We start from the raw sequence: 23,778 nt of genomic DNA, 5'->3' as shown, positions 1-23,778 counted from the left end.
CCAATAAAACGAGGACTAAGTTTTCATTTCCGACCAAACCTTAATATTTTATTCTATGGAGACACCTTAAAAATACTTTATCTCTGACTTGAAACTCAATTTCTTTCCTCTTCAGATCCACATATGATTTCTGTCTATCAGCGACCACTTTCAGATTATTCTGGATCACATGAACTTTCTCTTCCACTTTCTGAATCAATTCAGGACCAAGGACTTCTGGATCCTTAAGCTCGTACCAGTTCAAAGGTGTACGACACTTTCTCCCATATAGAGCTTCATAAGGACCCATTTTGATACTTGATTAGTAGCTATTATTGTAGGCAAATTCGACAAGTGGCAGATATTTTTCCCATGATCCTTTGAACTCTATTACACAAGCTCTCAACATATCCTCCAAAATTTGGATAGTCCACTCGGACTGTCCATCGGTCTGAGGATGAAATGATGTGCTAAAGTTTAATCGAGTCCCCAACGTTCCATATAAAGACTTCCAAAATCTCGATGTAAATCTAGGTTCTCGATCAGAAACAATTAAAATCGATACACCATGCAACCTGATAATTTCCCTGATGTACAATCCGACATACTTATCCATGAAGAAATCGATTTATACCATAATGAAATGAGCTGACTTAGTCAATCTATCCACAATTACCCATATTGAATTTTTTTTTGTTTGGGGTCAATGGCAATCCCGTCACAAAATCCATCGTCACATTCTCCCATTTCCATTGAGGAATAGACATTGGTTGCAATAGTCCCGATGGAACTTGATGTTCAACTTTGAATTGCTAACAAGTCAAACATTTAGATATAAATTCCGTAATATTTCTTTTCATTCCAGGCCACCAATATCGACTCTTGATATCCATACACATCTTGTTTCCACCTGGGTGCATTGTCAAAGGACTACAGTGAGCTTTCGTTATTAGATTATTCTTTAACTCATCATCATTTGGAATTACTAGTCTCCCTTGTAGTATAGGTTCCCATCGGATTTAATCTCATAATCATAAAGTTCTTCATTATTCACTTGCTGTAACTTCTTCAAACACTTTTCATCTTTGGTTTGTAATTCATTGACTCTATCTAGCCATGATGGTTGAAGGGTTAATTACGCACATAATGCACCATCACAATCCAATGACAACTTAGCATCAAAACCTCGTAAGGCTACAAACGTTTTTCAGCTTAAGGCATCCGCTACGACATTTTCCTTTCCCGGATAAAAATCAATCACTACATCATAATCCTTTAGAAATTCCACCCATATTCTTTGTCTTAAATTTAACTCTTTTTGAGTCATCAGATATTTTAAAACCTTATGATCAGTATATAAATAGAAATGTTCCCCATATAATTAGTGACGCCAAATCTTGAGAACGAACACTACTGCAACCAATTCCAAATCATGGGTTGAATAGTTCTTTTCATGCGGTTTTAATTTTCTCGACGCATAAGCCACCACTTTACCCTCTTGCATCAATACACATCCCAAACCTTTATGGGATACGCCACTGTACACCACATAGTTCTTGCTAGACTCTGGTTGAACTAATACTGGAGCTTCTGTCAAAATATTTTTTCAACATATCAAAACTTTCTTGACATTTAGAATTCCAAAAAAATGCCACACCTTTTCTCATTAGCTTATTTAAAGGTAAAGCTATCATCGAAAAGTTCTTAACGAGCCTTCGATAATAATCGGCAAGTCCCAGAAAACTTCGGACTTCAGATACATTCTTGGGAACCTCCCATTCGAGAATGGCTATTATTTATGAAGATCAACTCGAATTTCTTCAACGAAAATCACATGTCCAAGAAATGTTACTTCATTCAACTAAAACTCACATTTGGATAGCTTAGTATATAACTTCTTGTCCCGTAGAGTCTGTAAAACTATTCCCAAGTGTATACTATGATCTTTATTCATTTTTGAATACACCAATATGTCATCGATGAAAACAACTATGAATTGGTCCAGATAAGGTTGAAATATTCTATTCATTAGATCCATTAAGGTAGCCGGTGCATTCGTAACTCCAAAAGGCATCACAATGAACTCATAATGACCATATATTGTTCTAATTACGGTCTTTGGAATATATTTTTCTTGAAACTTCAACTGATGATATCCAGATCGCAGATCAATCTTAGAGAAAACCGAAGCTTCTTTTAACTGATCGAATAAATCGTCAATTCTAAAGAGAAGGTACTTATTCGTTATAGTTACTTTATTGAGTTGCCTGTAGTCGATGCAAAGAAGCATTGATCCATTATTATTTTGACAACAACACTAGGGCTCCCAGGCTGAGAAATTCAGTCTTATGAATCTTTTGTCAAATAACTCCTGTAACTGTATCTTTAACTCTTGCAACTCTTTTGGATCCATTCTGTATGGTGCCATAGAAATGGGCGCAGTTCCAGGTATTATCTCAATATGGAATTCCACTTCTCTATCCGGTGGTAACCCCAGTAATTCTACTGAAAAAACATCAGGGAACTCTCTGACTGTAGGAATTTCTTCTAAACCTTTCTCCTTGATTCTAATATCCATTAGATTAGCCATGGAACTCTGACATCCCTATAGCAATAGCTTCTTTGCTTAAATCACCAAAATAACATTTACCAATGGATTTTATCTTTCACTGAACACTATCATTTCCTATCCTTCTGAACTGATTAACGTTACCCTCTTCAGTCTATAATCGACATTCACATTATAGTGATATAACCAGTCCATTCCCAGTATCACTTCAAATTTGTCAAAGGGTAATTCCATCAGATTAGCAAGGAATTCAATTCCCTGAATCCGTATGGGACACCCTCACCACACTCTATTAACTGGAGCACTATGCCCTAACGGATTTGTCACTATCACATCATTACTAGTAGCTTCTAATTGCATTCCCAATTCTCTCACAAATTAACTACTAATATATGAGTATGTATACCCTGTATCAATCAACATAATAACACATTTATCATACAATAGAAAAGTACATGCGATTATCTCTGGATCATCCCAATCTTCATTGGTCTTAAGGTTATACAATCGAGCAGTGGAGTGAACTTCTTGTTGAGTAGAGGATTCTGGCTGACTTCTGCCTCTTCCTCTTCCTCTTCCTCTACCTCTTCCTTTCTGAGACATCTAAGCAGATCGCTCTGACTGTACAGGCTCTCCTATCCCCAATAGACAATCTCTCATGAAATGTCCTATTTCCCCACATCGAAAACATGCTCCAGATTTAACTCTACATGTCCCACCATGATATCTTCCACAAGTCTGACAGTGTCTCTGATATGCTCTTCCATCACCAGACCCTACTGATTGAGTCTACCTAGCTCTCATCTGATCTGATCCTCTAGCAGAGGATGCCACTGGCTCTGATCTATCTTGATACCGAAAAACAGAATATATGTCTCTATTAGGTGGTGCAGAACTTGATGAAGCTCCAGTTCTTTTGGACGATTGAGCTCTTTGCTCCCCCAAATCATTCATTTTGAGCTCTCTCTAGAACTTTAGCATAACTTACTACCTCTTAAAACGAGGACAAGTTTAGCACGATTAACATCTCCTTTAGCCTTGGGCACAAGCCCTCCATAAACCATTCACACACATCCTTCTCTGTAGGCACCAATTCTGCCGTAAAACGACTTAACTTGTTGAACTCGCACTCATATTCATACACAGTGCGGTTAATATGCTTCAGGTTTAGGAATTCTTTCTTCATTTGTTTGATAAATTGATCTCCTATGTACTTGTGTTTAAACTCTTCAAGAAACAAAGACCATGTCACCTGATCACTGGTCATCCTTAAGGTGACATTCGTCTACCAGATTCTGATTGCCCACGGAGCAAGGAGGCTACTTCGTCTAACTTCTCCACATCAGAACAGTGGAGTTCATCTAGTATAATCTTTACATCATTGAGTCAAAGTTCCAAAGCAACAGGACTTTCTTCGGCTTCGCCTTTAAACTCAGGAGCTTCTAGTCCTTTTAACTCCTTAACTACATTTATCCTCTGAGTTGAAGAGGTAGGAGGTTGGAAACACATCAAGATTGCGTCCAACGTCCTGAAGAAGACGTATTGGTCTTGTACAAGCATTCTAGAAGGTGTCTGTCCTTCACCATGCCTAGCCAGAGCAGGTGAATTACTACTTTTGGCTAGCCTCTTATCTCCCGCTTCACTTCGGGAGCTATCTTGTCTGAACATCTAATAAGATATAACCAAATATCTCTATTAGCATAACATCATACTTATTACTCTTATCAGATCAGAAGTTCTTAATATCATGCTGGCATGTACACATTTTAAGACACTCTAGACTCCGGTTTATGTCGATAATCAACTAAACCATAGCTCTGATACCATTAAATGTAACACCCCAACCTGTATCCGACCCGAATATGAATTCGAGGTGTCACATTGACTTTTCAAAGCATGTACATTTATAAAAACTATATGAAATTTAAACTTTTATTAACACAAAAGTTATATTTACATAATTGAGTTCAAAATATTACAAAATTAATCAGAGCATATGTAAATTACACTTTTCTACATGCCAACACTGTTGACCCAATAAAATACATAATGTGAACTTACTTCTGATCTGATCTATGAGTGGAGATATGTTGCTCTGTAAATCCTAAGGTTGATCCTCTGGCTTTCTCGTACCTTCGTGTAAACCACTTACACGCTAAGTCATAGACTTAGTGAGGCATAAACAAATAATAAGGCTATGTATTTGAGGGAGAAACAATGATGGTCTTACCTGATCCGGAGGAAGATTTGAAAGACTTAAATGTCAATTCCATAACAACGGAGGAAGATGCAATTTTCCTTTCTGGCAAATATTTTTTCCTGTCACTTCTTTTTCTACCCATATAATACATTTGTTTCTATATTCTATGTGGGATATTTTCCTCTCGCATATATATATTTTCCCATTATTTTCCTTTTAGGTCTTTGGATATTAATGATAGGACAATAATGATTTTGACCCAGAGATCAATTTTGATCAGCTCAAGTTTCTCGGGGAAATTGATGAATGTGATAATGAAGAAGGGTGCAACTTACCTCTCGAGTTGTTAAGAATGTTGGAAAGTGAAGACAAACAAATCTTGCCCCATGAAGAGAAATTTGAAATTTTGAATTTGGGCACTGAAGAAGAAAAGAAAAAACTTAAAATTGGCACAACATTCTCGTCTGAAGCAAGGCAAAGCTTGATAGACTTACTTAAAGAGTACAATGACGTGTTTTCATGGTCTTACCAAGACATGCCTGGACTTGACACTGATATGGTGGTTCACAAACTTCCAATCAAGCCAGAATGTAAATATGTACAGCAAAAACTAAGGAGAATGAGGCCATAAATGCTCCTTAAGATAAAAGAAGAAGTCAAGAAGAAATTTGATGTGTGTTTTCTTCAAGTAGCCAAGTATCCAGAGTGGGTGTCTGACTTAGTGTCGGTGCCAAAGAATGATGGAAAAGTACGCCTGTATGTTAACTATCGAGACCTCAACAAAGCAAGTCCTAAAGACAACTTCACATTGCCATACATAGATACTCTAGTAGATAATATAGCAGAAAATGCTTTCTTCTCATTCATGGATGGATTCTAAGGATACAACCAGATTAAGATGCATCCAAACGACATAGAGAAGACCACATTTGTCATAATATAGGGAATAATTTGTTACAAGGTGATGCTCTTCGGGTTAAAGAATGTTGGGGCAACATACCAAAGAGTTATAGTGACCTTGTTTCATGACATGATGCATAAGTAAATGGAAGTCTATGTTCACGATATGATTTTCAAAGAACAAACCGAAGATGAACATATCGAAATCTGAGGAAACTCTTCTAAAGATTGAGAAAGTTTCAATTAAAGTTGAATCCGAACAAGTGCACCTTTAGAGTAGTATATAAGAAGATATTGGGCTTCGTTGTTAGTAGAAAAGGCACTGAGGTTGATCTAGACAAAGTCAAAGATATCCAGAATCTACCTCCCCCATAAACGTAAAAAAGAAGTTTGAGGTTTTTTAGGTAGACCAAATTACATTGCTTTGTTCATATCTCAGTTTATGGATAAATGCGATCTGAGTTTTCGTCTTCTTCGAAATAATAATTCTAGGGCATGAGATGATGATTGCCAGCCCGCATTCGAGAAAATAAAGGAGTATTTTTCTTGTACTCTCATTTTAATGTCTCATATCCTGGGCAGACCTTTGTTCCTATATCTGTCCATCTTTGAGAATTTAATGGGATGCGTTCTAGGGCAACATGATGAATCTGGGAGAAAAGAAAGAGCCATTTACTACATTAGTAAAACGTTTACTGATTGTTAAGTTATATATCCACCAATTAAGAAGGTTTGTTATGCTTTAGTCTAGGCTACACGAAGACTCCGAAAATACATTCTATATCATACCACTTGGCTAATTTCCAAGTTGGGCCTGCTAAAATTCAGATGGGTGTACTCGCTCTCTCTCGAAGGTTAGCCCGATGGCAGATGCTATTATCTGAATTTAACATTGAGTACGTGAGTTAGAAAGCTATTAAAGGTAGTGACATATATGACTTCTTAGTATGCAAGACTTCTAAAAATTATGAACTGTTGGACTTCGACTTCCTAGATGAAGATTTGATGGCCATATCTTTAGAAAAAAATAGGTACTTCCACATGCAATTCCTGGAAAATGCATTTTGATGTTGCATAAAATGCGTTAGGGCATAGTGTTGGGGCTATTTTGGTCTCTCCCAAATGAAATCATTACACATTCACTAGTAGATTTAACTTTGATTATACTAACAACATGGCGGAATATGAAGCCTGTGTTTTGGGGATTCGAGCTTCTATTGGACAGAGAATAAAGACTTTGAGGGTGTATGGAGAATCTGCCTTAGTGATCTATCAACTCTGAGGAGAATAGGAAACAAAAGATACCAAACTTGTGGAATACAAAAAGCTCATTTTGGATCTACTTAAAGAGTTTAATGAAGTCACTTTCTATTATGTGCCCAGAGAAGAGAATCAGATGGCAGATGTTTTAGCTACCTTGGTAGCAGTATTCAAGGTTGGTGGGAAGTCTGACATGATGCCAATCGACATGCAGTCATATAAATACCCGACACATTGTTATTACATTGAAGAAGTGATAGATAAAAAACCATGGTATCACGACATTCTGTAATACATCAAAAATTAAAGCTAGCCAAAGGAAGCCACTGAAACTGACAAAAGAACAATAAGAAGAATGGCAACAAGATATGTCTTTGATGGGGAAGTCTTATACAAGAAAAATCATGATCAAGTCTTGTTAACATGTGTGGATACAGAAGAGGCAAAGATGATTTTGGAAGAAATACATGACGGAGTATGTGAAACTCATGCAAATGGACATATGATGGCAAAACAAGTCATGAGATGCGGATACTTTTGATCCACATTAGAGAGTGACTACATCAATTATGCCAGAAGATGTCACAAATGCCAAGTCTATGGGGATAAAATAAATGTCCCACCCCGTCCTCTTCACGTGATGATGGCTCCCTGGCCTTTTTCTATGTGGGGCATGGACGTTATCGGACAAATCCATCCAAAAGCTTCAAATGGTCATCGATTTATCCTTGTAGCAATCGAATACTTTACCAAATGAGTGGAGGTTACATCATATGCTAGTGTCACTCAGTCCACTATTTGTAAATTCTTGAAAAAAGGAGATCATATGTCAATATGGTTTACCCGAAAGGATTATTACCAATAATGCAACCAACCTGAATAACAAGATGATGGATGCTGCATGTGAACAATTCAACATAAAACATCACAACTCTACTGCTTATCGACCAAAGATGAATGGAATAGTAGAGGCAACAAATAAAAACATCAAGAAAATAGTGGAGAAAATGACTGAGACGTACAATGACTGGCATAAGAAGTTGTCTCTTGCATTGTTTGCTTATCAAACTTCAGTGCAAACTTCGACTGGGGCAACCCCATTTTCATTAGCATATGGGATGGAGGTTATGTTACCCATTAAGTTAAAAATCCCATCACTTCGGGTTCTTTCAGAGGTAAAGCTGGATGATGCAGAATGGGCGCAAACTCGTTATGATCAACTGAACTTAAAAGAAGAAAAGAGGTTGAAAACCATTCACCATGGTTGACTTTACCAAAAACGAATGATTCGAGTACACGAAAAGAAAGTGAACCCAAGAATATTTCATGAAGGAGATCTCGTACTGAAAAACATTTGGCCAATCCAAAAAAACTTCAGAGGAAAATAAATGCCGAATTGGGAAGGGACATATGTTGTGAAGAAGGCCTTCTCCGGAGGAGCATTAATCTTGTCTGAAATGGACGGGCCAGAACTACCCAATCCCATTAAATTGGATGCAGTCAAAAGGTATTTCGCTTAGGGTGAAAACCCAAAAGGACGCCTTAAATCCAAGATTAAAAAATGTTTAGAGTAAAAACCCGAAAGGACGCTCTTAATTGAAAAAAAGAGAAAGAAACAAAAACAAAAATAAAATGTGGGTCCAATATGAAAACCCACAAATGGCATATTGAAACCAATGGAGGATCCAAGTTGAAAACCCAAAAGGGCTGCTTGGATAATAATCCGAGGTTTACGCACGGGGAGATCCCGGATCAAGGTAATAAAGCATCACGACATCCAAGTCTTCGGAGACTTAATAATTTGGGAGGAACTTTGCACTCTTCCAATCGTTTTCATAATTTTCGAAATCCTCTTTACAAAAGCTACCCTCAAAATCATCTAACGGTGTGCCACTTCAAAGACGTCCACATTATCAAGATCTAGGGCACCTATTTGTATTTTTTAAAAAATATTTCTTCTTTTCATATTGTTTGCCATGTATTTTATTTTCTACTCATTAATAAATATGGTCATTTTTCTAAAAAATTCAATTACTTAGCATTTTACATTGAATTTAAATAAAAATAATTTATTCGCTTTGGAAAAAAATCATTGTGTATTGTTGCACAAATATTTCCTGAAAAGTATAGGAATTTAGAAGCTGATAGAGGTTCTTGCACAGTGCTTGAGAAATGGCATAAATACTAGTTTGAAATACACTAAAAGACAGATAATACATTGATTAAATACCAAAATCAACAGAAGAAAATCAAGATTTCTCTTGAAACAAAAATCCCAAATAATATATCAGATCAAAGCCTGATGAGGATCAGAGAATCCAGAACCAAGAGATCAAAATTGGCAAGAATCAAGAAACGTCAGAAAAATCAAGACTGGCAGCAAGAGATTGAGATTTCTCTCTAAAATCCAAAAATAACATATTTTGCATATGCATTTTAGGCATCCATAAGAACATTGCATTCATAGCATTGCACACATGGGTATAATTTTGCAGATTTCAGCCAGAGTCAATTTCAACTTTGCGATGAAGGATATTGAACTCGAAAAACAATACAATTTGGATTTCAACTTCACAGTGAAGGATATCTGACTCGGATGAACATTCGATTTGTATTCAACTTCACGACGAAGGAGTCACCCACGATTTCCACTTCATAACGAATGATATCGTGCCCAAAATACTCGAGATCGACTTAATTTCATGACGAATGAGTCGTCCGTAACATAACTCAACTCAACAATGAGGAGCTATTTTCAAACCAAAGTCTTCAAGTCCAATTTCAACTTCACGAAGAAGGATATTAGACTAGAAGAAGACCCAAAATCAATTGCGATTTAGCTTAGCTCAACAACGATGAGCTACTTCCCAGTTCATATTTCGAGCAAGATTTCAATTTCACGACGAAGGATATCATGCTCAAGTTAACCACGATTTATACTTCATAACGAAGGATATTGTGCTCAAAGACGTCTCAAAGATTGACTCAACTTCACGACGAATGAGTCATCAGTAACTCAGCTCAAATTGACTGCTATGAACCGATCATAACCTGAGTTTTCAGATCGAATTTCAACTATGTGACAGAGGATATTTGATGATATTGGAATTGACCCCCATAATAGTGGGTGTTAGACTCAGAGACCCATTCATGGATGATGAAAATAGTGTCTTTTAATCTTTGCCTATTGTACACAACAATAGGCAAAGAGGGGTAGCTGTAGACACCTATTTTCGTCCGGGATAATATACGCTACTATATAATATGTTTTATATATTATATATATTACTAATTAGATAGTATATTTTACATATTATATATTATTATATATTATATTATGATGTTATATATTATTATAATAATATTATTATTCATATTATATTTATTCATTTACTTATTTTATTTCATTTTTATTTAGGTCCAAGTCCAGCAAGGGTCCAATAAGTACAAAGAGCCCAACCGGGTAGCCTGACCCAGCAAACCCAGTAAAGGAGGCCTAAGCCGCCTGATCCAGTGAGCTAGGGTTTTGTAATAATCTAGGGTCGCCACACGATTCACAACTGTTAGATAAGGCATCAGATCAACTACCCAGATTGAAGACAACTAGGGTTTTAACCCTATCACTAGCACCGTAAAGGAATAACAACCGTTGGATCTGGTCAAAATGATCCAACGACAGATCGAGAAAACCGAAAGGCACCTACCGGCTAAACAACGGCCACACACCGACGAAGTATCCAAAGCTGAGAAAAATGCCAAAAAATCGGCCATAACCGAACATGCAAGAGAATCTCGACAAAATCGGGACTGCACCATCCCGTTTTAGTCGGAAACAACCACCGATCGAGGGGTTATATAAATCCTAAAAACCATCAAAGTGAGACAAGGGAGGAAAAACACAAAACAACAACAACAAAGATTAAAGCAACATCAAAAAGCCACGAAAAATAAACGAAGCATCATCGAGAAACAACACAAAAATCAAGCAAAAAACCGAGAAAGTATCCATTATAAATCTAAAAAACCAAGGGCGAAGAGGAAGTTTTTGTTGTACGTCACCGAAGAAGCGAACGACCGCCAATGATAGAGTCGAAATATCACCGTTAAACCAAAGACAATTTTAAAATTTGTCAAGGGTAAATAATTCGGTTGCACTTTTAAAATTTAATTTAGGTTTTAATTTTCGCAACTAAGACAACCGAGAAATCGAATTGGTACCGATAGGGCAGTACAGGGGTATTAATCATTCCCTGAATGTAATCAATTCCCGAGTCTGACAAATTTTTGGTAAAACGTAGATCCAATAACGGTAAGTTATGGTATCCAATCGACCAAATTAAAATGATCGGTGGTGCCTCCAACACATCAAATCAAGTTGGAACTCGATTTCGGGACCACCCGAAGGTCAGCTACGACACCCATCATCATTTTTTATAGAATGGACGAGGGGAATAGAACTTGAGGAAGCATATGGCTATTGGATATGATTGAGAGCTTCGATACTAACTGGGTAGCTCTGGAATGTTTGAACAAGTATTTGGAAATTGCTTCTAGTTGTGTCCACCGTAAGGAAAATGAAAGGTCGGCGATGGGCGAGGTGGAGATCATACTAGAGCTTGTCTTAGAGAAACAAGGCAGATCATATGATGAAATGGAAGCCTCCAATCCTTCTGGTGAATGTTTTTATGAAGAAGCATTGTTTTCTGTCTTTGTTAGGAATTTTTCTGGTCTGGATTACATATTAGATTCAGATAGCAATAGTTCTAATTCGTAGTAGTTAAATGGTTTGTGAGGAAGGATAACGATATCTGGTTAAATAGTCTGTTAATTAAATTCCCAAGCACTCTTTCATTGTAGCATGGCTCATCGAGGATGGATCAACATTGGAAGGATGAAGACAATAATTTTGATCATATTGTGATTGTACTAATTATTGATTTATGACAATCTATCGTTCCTTCTCTTTGTAGTCCTTGCTTTACTTAATTCAAATCTTAGATTGCATACTTGTTGTCTTTGTTAGGCCATTGCAGTTAGAACAGAAAAGATTAGAATCCCAAATTTTGAGCAGATCACAATTCACTCCCTACTGAGAGGATGAAGAGACCCATGCAGTCAAAAGGGTCATTCCAGGTAATAGAAGCATGTTGTTTTGATGAAGTTAGCTCTTAACTAGATTAAATGTTTTCAATTCTTAATCCAAGTATCTTAGGATTCTGATTAGTTGCATGAGAATATGCTTAATACATGATGAATAATTGTATCAACCTAGCATCCATGATAAATAAGCACCTTATCCGATAGTTGATGCGACACTGAAACATAAATCAAGAGAAGTTTTAACAATATAAACAAGAGTGGATCCCCATAAAGTTAACTTGGTGAGATGAAGGGAATTCCTTTTCTTGAGGCAAGTTCTCTGTTCTTCCTTCTACATACAGCTTGCAAAGACGGTGACAACCTAATATAAGTTCCCTAGGTGTTTACTTAATCTCGTTAGATTTTTCCTTTCCCTCTTGATTCGGTTATCATCGACATTGCTTTACTTCATATCTTGTGTAATTATGGTTTAATGATATTAGTGTTGAAAAACGCTTGACATGGAATATGGATACATGGTTATAGCTTGAATGATGTTACTTAATCTCCTATATCTGCATGATAGTATGTCTTTGCTAAGGTGGCCTGTCCAAGACCTTCATGTGAGAATTCAAGCATGGTGGTCGAACATTGTTTGGAGGTGAACAGAGAAGATGAAGAATGGCAGCTGTGTTTAGATTGAAGGCTTGTAGAAATCGAAGATGTAGAGAAGTAATTCAGTTTATTTTTAATAAAATGGATTAAATCTAACGATAGATGAGAAAAAGACTTAGACCTCACCCAACTTGAAGTATTTGCAAAGATTGAAGTATGCAACAAATCTTCAAGTCTAATATAGTATTGAAACATGCAATCAGAGGAGAAAAATATTTTGTCATCCCGATCGATGTTTCAATTCGTGACTAGAAATAAAGATTGGAAAACAATGCAGTGGGATCTATAACAAAATAACAAACTAGATTTACATGTTAATGAACTCAATAAGTTTGATAATGCAGCCACCAAATATGATGGTGAACAAAGCTTCACTTAAGCAGTTGCCGACCTCAGAACCTTACACAGCGATAATGACAACCAAAACAACAACAACGATAATAAATTCAGATTAGAGATTAATGGTACCAACACTGAATCATATATAGACAACTTTAATGATAGGCCATAAATAGATTCATGGTGAATATGCAAATGAAAGTACCTCGACGGTGGAGGAAGATATGGTTTGCAAATAAAAAATGTGATAGAAGAGCTCGATGAATGGATGAAAGGAACAACATCAATATCAATATCAGTAAGATTGACAAGTTTTAATACCATGTGAGAATTCAGGCATGGTGGCCAGACGATAGCTGGAACAAAATAAAGAATATGAAGAATGGTGATTGTGTTTAGATTTAAGGTTTAAAGAAATCAAAGACTTAAAGAAAATTATTTTAGTTTTATTGACTGCATGAGTCTCTTCAACCTCTCAGTAGGGAGTGAATTGTGATATGCCCAAAATTTGGGATACTTTGACAAATTCAAGATTGCCACCCTTTGTAATTGGAACTATTGCTATCTAAATCTGATATGGAAGAAGCATAGTCTCTATCAAGACCAGAAAAATTCCTAACAAAGGCAAAAAACAATGCTTCTTCATACAGAAATTCACCAGAAGGATTGATGGCCTACATTTCAGCATCCGCTCTGTCTTGAAGGTCCAAGGCAAGCTCTAGTGTGACCTCCACCTTGCCCATCGCTGGCCTTTCGTTTCCCATATGGTGGACACAACTAGAAGCAATTTCCAAATACTTGTTCAGTTAATCCGCAGCGACCCTTCCCTTGAGGTAAGGATCAATCGCATGATAAATGGTTCATTCCCTTAGGGGTTTCTTGGCGCAATCAAGTATATAACTTTAATTTTATGGTAAGCTGATATCAATCGCTGCTCTGCAAAAAATAAATTCGACAAAAATGACCCCAAATAAGAAGACGTCATATTTTTCTATGAGTTCCCCATACATGGCATACTCAGGATCCAAATATCCAAAAGTTCCCACCACACGTGAATCTATTCTTATCAATGCTTTCGACATCCTATGAAGACCTAGTTTGGACATGTCAAATTCAGAAAGTTTAGAAGACCATTGCTCATCTATAAGTATGTTTGAGCTCTTGATGTTACGGTGGATTACAGAACGCTTGGCCCCGAAGTAAAGCTAATGTAATCCACATGTTGTATCGATACACGTGTGCAGTATGTGTTTTCAAGCTAGTTGAATAAAATCCTTCCCACCCCCATAGATGAAATCAGCGAGTGACCCTTTACTCATGTATTCTAACACCACCACCAACTCCTTTTTATGGAGGCAGAAGCCGATTATAGAGACGAGATGTGAGTTGCGCAACTGACAAAGCATCTTCACCTCATTAAATTTTGAATTGCTATAGATGCGTCTGATAACAGCAACTGTTCTATCATCAATTGTCCCTTTATAAACAGTTCTCAAGGAAGGAATAATATGAATAACGGAGTCTGGGTGGAAGTTGTTAGTAGCAGCTTTGAGCTCGGCTAGTGAAAATCGACGACATATCTCATCCGGAAGTTGTTCAAGTTTAAGGGATTTTTTCTTGGCAACAAACAAGTTTAGAAAAGAACATAAAGAAGACTCCATTGGATTACATTTAACCAATATGCTTGAGAGAAGATATATGAGAAACATGTGGTAAAGTTTAATGTATTTGCAACTTACTTGATAAGATTATGCGTGTGAATGCTACTGATTTTTCAGTATGAGTTGAAATTTCTGTTGGTAAAATTCGATAATTTTGGAGCTTTGATTGAGAAATTGATCCAAACGTTGTTGAAGAAAACTGTGGAACCAATTGTTGGTTCGTACAAGTGCAGACGTGCACGATGTGAGTAACGTTAATGTCCGAACCGGTTAGGCTCTTTGTGGGCTTGCGGATATTTTAACCCAAATGTGAAATATTTTCCTCAAATAGAGCTTATCTTTTCAAATTTTGTTTTGGAATTAAGAGGTTCCTTTACTTAAAAAAATAATTTTGGAAATTGCTTGGTTACTTTATTCTTATTGATGTTTCATTAGGTCAAAAATTTCTAATTGTCCACAATGTGAAATCCCTATAAATATCATGTAAACCTACTAGGTTAAACACAATTCAAAACAACTCAAAAACTATTCAAAAGTTTTATCTCCTCTAATTTTTCGATGATATACGAAGGCAAGAGATAGTTCATGATCTCGACAGTTGTACTACTGTGCGTTAATCATCTAGTTGTTGTATCCTAGGAGATAGAAGACCATAGATCTCGAGCACCAAGGAGTGGTCGAAATCTTAAGGAAACTGCGTAGTTGTAGGGTTCAACTTGTTTCTAATCGGTTATTCCGTCTCCAATCGTGTATTTATTTCTATTTTATGTTTCTTTCGACTATTTAATAGAATAAATTTTCCATGTTATTAATCCTTTTATTTTATTCTTGTTTCATGTACATGAATTTTGCGATGAGATCCTACCATGGAATTAAATGTTATCGCAACTTGTGTGAATCAATTATTTAAATAAGATTTTCCTTTTGTTTTATCGTCTTAGATTGTTATACTTCTAACAATCTTAAGACATATTCTATCTTCTACCTTTATGGAAAAATTAATCCGAGTCGATTAGGAAATCTTGGAAAAAATTGAGATAAGCAAATAAATTCGTTTTCGGGATTTATCCGGCCATTTTAACGGGTTTGCTCAATTTCAAAGTGGACAAATCTATTTAATAAAAATTGTCGTCAAAGTAACGTTGGCTACTAAGTTTGAAACGTTGTTTCTGCTCAATAATAAAAATCGAAAATAAACGAGATTGATTTGAACTAACGTAAGAACCAACTTGTGCAAATACACAAATGCATGGTGATTAGTGCATGGTGACTAGCGCATGGTGATTTGCCCTTTTTGCAAATAAAAGAATAAATGTGATTTTTTTGGAAAAAATCATATGTTGTTATTGCCTATAAATGTAGAGCAATTAAAGAATCAATATGATTCGTTCTATATTATGATATTATTTGGTAATATCATTACGGTAAGATTTGGCAAATGCATGTAAGCATTAATAATGAAATTATTCATATAGTATTGCTATGGTATTATTTCCATATAACTTTTGGCCTATTAATATGGAATATTAAATATGATATGAAAAAAAATATCTTTGATATTGATTGATTGTGTTTTGAAAATACTATAAATTTTATTATCGTACTAATAATTTCTTTTGAGAAATTTTGTAGATGCAAACGGATTCGGAGTTTAATCCAATGCTTGTAATTATTAGGTTGCTAAAAGTAAAATCAAAGGATTAGTTCCTTTTGATTATTGAGTTGCCAAAATAAAAATCAAAGGATTAGTTCCTTTTGATTATTAGATTACGAAAACTAAAATCAAAGGATTAGTTCCTTGTGATTATTGGGTTGGTAAAATTAAAAGATTAATTCCTTTTGATTTCGAGTTTTAGTGTTACTAATCTCGTCGGTTAACAGAATATAAAGGAAATAAATCACTGGATTTATTTCATCGTTAGAATCTTACGTTGATTCTAACTTAGTAAGGAAAATAAATTATTTAATTTATTTCCTTGAGAATTTTAAATGATTTTATTTTGTAAAAGTAAATAAATTGGTTAATTTATTTTCTTAGGAATCTTGAAGGACCTTGTTATGCAAAAGGAAATAAACCGTTAAATTTATTTTCATGTGAATCTTATATGATTATGATTATGATTGTAAAATGAAATAAATCGGTGAACTTATTTTCCTATTTTGTAAAAGGAAATAAATCGTTGGATTTTCTTTCCTATTTTGTAGAAGGAAATAAATAGGTGAATTTATTTTCCTATTTTATAAAAGGAAATAAATCGTTAAATTTAGTTTCCTATTTTGTAAAAGGAAATAAATCAAAACAAATCGTTGGATTTATTTTCCTATTTTGTAAAAGAAAATTAATTGTTTTACTAAGAATCTTAAATAATTCTGGTTTGTAAAAGGAAATAAATTATTGAATTTATTTTACTATTTTGTAAAAGAAAATAAATTGTTGAATTTATTTTCATGAGAATCTTAAATTATTATGGTTTGTAAAAAAGAAATAAATCATTGGATTTATTTTCCTATTTTGTAAAAGGAAATAATCTGCTAGATTTATTTTTCTGTTTTGGAAAAGGAAATAACTTGTTGAATTTATTTTCTTGATAATCTTATATGATTCTGAGTTGTAAAAGGAATAAATCGTTAGATTTATTTTCCTATTTTGTAAATGAAAATAAATCATTGGATTTATTTTCTTGGTTTGTAAAAGAAAACAAATCGTTGAATTTATTTTCTTGGAAATTAAGTATGATTATACTATAAAAAAGAAAATAAATTATTTTCTTGAGAATCAAGTATGATTTTATTTTGAAAGAAAGAAAGAAATCATTAAATTTATTTCTTGGAAATCTCGATATGTTTGTAAAATGAGGTCTTGAAAATAAATTAAATTTTGGGAGTTTAATTCATGCCGATTTAATGTGTTTATTTGATCTACTTTCACAAAGAATAAGAAAAAAATATTTTATTACCTTCATTGATGATAGCAAAAGTATTTCTATATATTTTCTAAAGAGCAAAAACGAAACTATAGAGAAATTTATTCTCTATAAACTAGAAGTTCAAAACCAACTTAATAAAAATATTAAGATGGTAAAAGGTGATAATGGTGTTCAATAAATTATTCATGAAGTGATACCATTATACTCTCCTGAATTAAATGGAGTAGCAAAGCGGAAGAATTAATTCTTAAAAAGGAAATGATGAACATAATGCTAAGAAATTTTGGGGTTATCGCAGAACACGTGGAGGAAGCTGGTTTTTTAGTTAATTACCTTTTAAATAAGGTTCTCTGGAAAAAAAATTACAAGACACCATATGAGTTATGTAAATGTAGAAAATCTTTCTACAATTACTTAAAAATGTGGGGTTTTCTTGTAGAGGTAATGATCTCATTATCGAAGGGAACGAAATCCCAAATTGGTGGATTATATTGACTATGCAGAGTATAACAAGACATGTCGACATTTTGTGTATGGAACAAAGAACCCTGAGATTCACAAGAACACGATAACAAAATCAAAGAATATCTCATTCTTTGAAAAATATATTCCCTTAAAAAACTAAGAAAGATGATCGAAGACTATCAATAAATATAAGTCTATATATTCAACAAAAGGTTGTAACAAAGATATTTTCATTATGTCAAACCTCTAAAAAGTAATTATGAGAGAACTGTGATATCTCATATACTTAAGAGTATGGATTGTATTATCCTAAGATAATGCTACCTTATAAGGATACTCCGACGCTAGTTGAATATCTCAAAGGCATATGTGAATATGTTTTACAATGGGAGGATAAGTTGTGTCATAGAAATCCTCAAAAAATGGATATAACTAGATTCACAATAGAATATGAGTTTGTAGCTTTAGAGAAGTCTGAAGAATAAGCTAAATGACTTTACAATTGATAGGAGGATATTCTTGAATGGCCAAAGTATGTCCCACAATATTCATATATTGGTAAAGCACAAAACTTTATATATAATGGTAAGTAGAGATATATGCACCATCAACACGATACCATTAGAGAACTGATCTCAAAGAGAGTTATCTCTATTTATTTTATAACATTAATGGATAACGTTGTTGATCCACTAACCGAAGGGTTAAAATTGAGATCAAGTTGAGAAAACATATAAAGGAATGATATCGAAGCCCATGGAAAATTAAAGGTGTTATATGAAGGAAAACCCTGCCTAATTGACTGGAGATCCCAAGATTTAGGTTCAAAGGGACTTCCTAATTGCATAAACCGTGTGCGATCAATATGGGGGTTTATTATCCCAAGTCCACTCCTATGATGTAAACGGTGATCAAATTGGTATAGGCTAAGTAAAGCTTTTAATGACCATTATGTGATTCGATGAGTCGAGCAACATAAGTCACCCATGTGAGAGTGAAGTGGGGCCGCTTCAAGGAGATTATTGGGCATGGTTTTTTTAAACTCTTGTAGATACAAGCGATGCCCATGGCTTTAAGGACATACCCATGAGAACTAAAATTCTTGTCAGATGGGTAGTTGTGTGAAGTATATTATCGTTTACACAAACGACATAACAGTTCAAGGACATCATGTATATTGGTCGCTAGTAAAGTAAATATGCTATCATAAGGGAATGTTCAAAGGAGGAAACCTACCTATCCTATGCAATTATCGATCGTTGAGTCTATCACCACATTGAGTCAAAATGGTTTTGATAAAATGATCAATTTCATTCATGTGGGGGATTGTTGGAAAAATTCAATAATTTTGTAGTTTTGAATGAGAAATTGATCCAAACGTTGTTGAAGAAAAATGTGGAACCAATTGTTGGTTCGTACATGTGCAGACGTGAACGATGTGGGTAATGTTAATGTCCGAACCAATTAGGCTCTTTGTGGGCTTACCAATATTTTAACTCAAATGTGAAATCTTTTCCTCAAATAGAGCATATCTTTTCAAATTTTATTTTAGAATTAAAAGGATAAATATTAAAAAGTTCCTTTAATTAAAACAATAATTTTGGAAATTGCTTGGTTACTTGATTCTCATTAATGTTCCATTAGGTCAAAAATTTTCAATTGTTCACAATGTGAAATCCCTATAAATACCTTGTAAACCTACTAGGTTAAACACAATTTAAAAAAACTCAAAAACTATTTAAAAGTTTTATCTCCTCTAATTTTTCGGTGATAGACGAAGGCAAGAAATAGTTCGTGATCTCGGCACTTGTACTGCTGTGCGTTGATAATCTCGTTGTTGTATCCTGGGAGGCAGACGACCATAGATCTCAAGCACCAAGGAGTGGCCGAAAATATGTCTTAAGAAAACTGTGTAGTTGTAGGGCTCAACTTGTTTCTAATCAGTTGTTCCATCTCTAATCGTGTATTTATTTCTATTTTATGTTCTTTTCGATTATTTAATAGAATAAATGCTCCATGTTATTAATCCTTTTATTTTATTCTTGTTTCATGTACATGAATTTTGCGATGAGATCTTGCTGTGAAATTAAATATTATCGCAACTTGTTTGAATCAATTATTTAAATAAGATTTTCATTTTATGTTATCGTCTCAGATAGTTATACTTCTAACAATTTCAAAGTCATCGACAAATTATTTTAGGACAGGAAAATGTGAAGTCCTCTTATGGTTGGTTGTCTCTTTATATGTTTTGGATAAACTATAATGGATACCATTAAACTTTAGATGACATATCATTTATATCACTAAACTTTAGGTGATATATCATCTATACCACTAAACTTTTAATTTCTTTAATTATAACATTAAATTTTAGTTTTAACTTCAATTATATCATCAAAATGCTAAAATCCAAATGGTGTGATGATGTGGACAAAACAAAGTTGTTTTGATGCGATTATTGGAAGTCAAAATGATGTCTTTTACGCATTGATTTTTTAAATAGTTTACTTTTTAGCATTATAATTTTTTTACCGCGGTCAACAACCAACCACTGCATGTCATCAGTCATCTTTCACTACCTTTTTGAAGCGAAGAATTTACCTTTTTGAAGTTGTTACTCATCATTTGAGTTAGGTATGGTCTAATACCTAAATATTACCTTTTCAACATATCTACATTTTATGAGAGGTTTACTTGAAAGGGTTTGGGGTTGATTAGGTGTGAGGAATAATGAGTACTCCCACAATGTTTGAAATCGGTACAAAATCAATTAAAAATGCTTTAATATTAAAAATTAGTAATCCGAGTAAAAATTTTAAAGAATGATCCATTAGTTTATCTTAGATTTAAATTATTTAATATAATTTTCTATAAAAAAATAATTAAAAAAATCACATTTAATATTTAAATATATATATATATATGTATGTATGTATGTATGTCATACTATAGTAATGAAAAAAGATATACATAGTAAAAATAATTACTATAGTTGTAATAATTAATATGATGTATTTAAATATGAAATATGTATATTATTATTAATGTAGTACTAAATAAAGAGATTTACATAAAAAGTAATTATCATAGTATATATTAATTATAATGGTAAGATATTACAAATATCAAAAGGGGAAACTTACTCTAGATACCATTCGACTTTGAGCATTAACTCGTTTATCCATTGAATTTCCAATTTTATCAATTATAATACTGAATTTTGATTTCCGCTTCAATTATGTCACTCTGTCGTTAAACCGCTAACGACATAGTGGCATGACTAACGATAAATGATGTGGTTGTCACACAAAAATGACGGCATTTTGATTAATCATATAAAATAAAGTGTTCTCTTATTTAAAGAGAACTTTAGATGCATCTCTAAGCTCAAAAACTAACATTTTTTTGGTGTTTAATCTTCAATTATATAATTTAAATGGTTTTTGCCAATAATATAATTTAAAATTTTCAAAATGTACGATTTTCAGCAGAATGAACAAATCTGTGGTGTATTCTATTGTTTAGTCTAGACTGAATTTTGTGTTGGGATGATCAGGAGTGCATGGAATGCTGTTATATAGACACTGATGCTTTGAAAGCTAAAAGGCGGTAGATGATGCGGAGTTCTTGCGGTGTTTCTTTCCAATGATTCTTCGTTTAAAAGTATCTAGTTTGCTTATATTGTTAAGACATCTCTTGATTTATGATTGTCGGCGTCGCATCAACTATCGGATAAGATGCTTAATTGTCATGGATGCCAGGTTGATAATGTTGGGACCGTTGGCGCACCCCATGGCGCAGCGGAAACAAAACTCGATAGTCTCACCAGCGATCCAAGTACGAAAAACCGAAATCGGGGGGAAAGGATGCGAATACTTACAGTGGGTTCCATGAAAAACAACAAAGAGCAACGGCTAATGGTGATCACGAACGGTTCGAATCGTAAGCTTCTATGAAAATACGTCTCGGCCTCTACTCAGTTCACCCAATTGAGAGCAAAATTTACTTTTCCCAAAAATAGTTTTGAGGAAACGGCTGAATATTAAACAACTGCTAGACCATACACCACTTTAAATATCCGAGTTACTGGAACATATTAGGGATTTTTTGGTTATTTTGAATTAATTAAATTCTTATTTAATTAATTCAAATTAAATATCCATTAAAGCCTTATAATCCGAATTACACTCTTTAATGTTTATATAAACTCTTATTTAATTATTTCAAATTAAATATCCATTAAAAGAGTTGTAATCTGAATTACATTCTTTTAATGTTTACCTTCTATATTAGGGATAATTAAAATCATATTATATCAAATATACATATATTAACTCTAGATATATTTTAGTAAAGTACAACAAATTGTACATCTTTGCTCATTTCAATCCTAGGTTGTGACCTTATAGGTTCTTGTGATGTTAGTAGTAATTATTAGAACAATTCTAATATTACATACATGAGTGACATCTAGCAATATATCATTATCACCTAAGTTACAAGATATTATGTTTCGACATATCATCTTCGTGATTAACTCTTTTATGTATTACATCATTTTGTCCTTTATATCTAGAATAGACACAAGTCTTGGAATAGTCACACTTGTATAGCCCATCCATTGTTTCTTGATATCTAGAGTAGACTATAATTAACGAATAATTTGTGATATCTCATATCAACTTATTCGAGCATGGCCATGTATTTCTAGTCTCACTCAATCAAGTGGCATGTGATATATTTCCTATTATGTAAGAAGGACAAATCTTATCTTAATCATACACACCCCACTACATATATCGAGATATATTCAATAACAATCTTTATAGTACAACCAGTTACGGGGCATGTTTAACTATATCAAAACATACAACAATATATGTTGGGATAATATTGATCTCAAGCCTGAGGATCATACATATAGTCATAACAATCTTTATGTATAACCGTCACATAATAATCCAAGACACATGCTCATGGTGGGTCAATCCAATACATTGTTCTGCAACAATATAATCATGTATCAATTCTCAATTCTTACATCTCTATGTCAATGAAAACTCGTTGTCATCAATCAATAACATGCTAGTCTTAAGCGTATTATTATTGTCCACCCCCACAATAATACTTGACTAGGGATCTTTTAATAATAATAATAATGTTATTATATGGACTTTATTATCTTTTAATAGTGCAATGCCTTTTTTCAATAAAATCGGTAAATAAAATGTATCATTACAATCATCATATGATTGGTCTTTGGGCATACTCTAACAATCTCCCACTAGCACTAAGACCAATCACTCACATATCTAATATCGAGTGACTCAGTGTGACGATCATGCCTCTTCTATATGAGAGGCTTCGTCAAGGGATCAACAATGTTGTCATCCGTGTGTACTCTACATATTTCTACATCTCCTCGATCTATGATCTCTCGAATGAGATGAAAGCGTCTAAGAATATGTTTGGATCATTGATGAGATCTAGCTTCATTTGCTTGTGTAATGGCTTCATTATTATCACAACGGAGTTCTATAACATCAGACATGCTCAGAACAACCCCTAATTCCAATATAAACTTCTTGATCCAAACAACCTCTTTTGATGCTTCACTGGCTGCAATGTATTCAGACTCTATTTTAGAATCAACTATTGTGTCTTGCTTCAAACTTTTCCAGCTCACAATACCTCCATTAAGATAAAACACAAAACCCGATT

At 34.1% G+C, this 23,778-nt stretch overlaps 1 pseudogene; it reads right to left on the bottom strand.

The window, feature by feature from the left end:
* Positions 1–3,151, bottom strand: part of LOC120133200 — a 33,320-nt pseudogene extending 30,169 nt beyond the window's left edge.
* Between the last annotated feature and the right edge of the window lie 20,627 nt (positions 3,152–23,778).

Source organism: Hibiscus syriacus, unplaced genomic scaffold (genome assembly GCF_006381635.1).
Source record: "Hibiscus syriacus cultivar Baekdansim isolate YM2019G1 unplaced genomic scaffold, ASM638163v2 tig00001732_pilon, whole genome shotgun sequence".
In the NCBI taxonomy this organism is placed as follows: domain Eukaryota; kingdom Viridiplantae; phylum Streptophyta; class Magnoliopsida; order Malvales; family Malvaceae; genus Hibiscus; species Hibiscus syriacus.
Note: the sequence above shows the minus strand (reverse complement) of the source record. Positions and strands in the feature narration are given on the sequence as shown.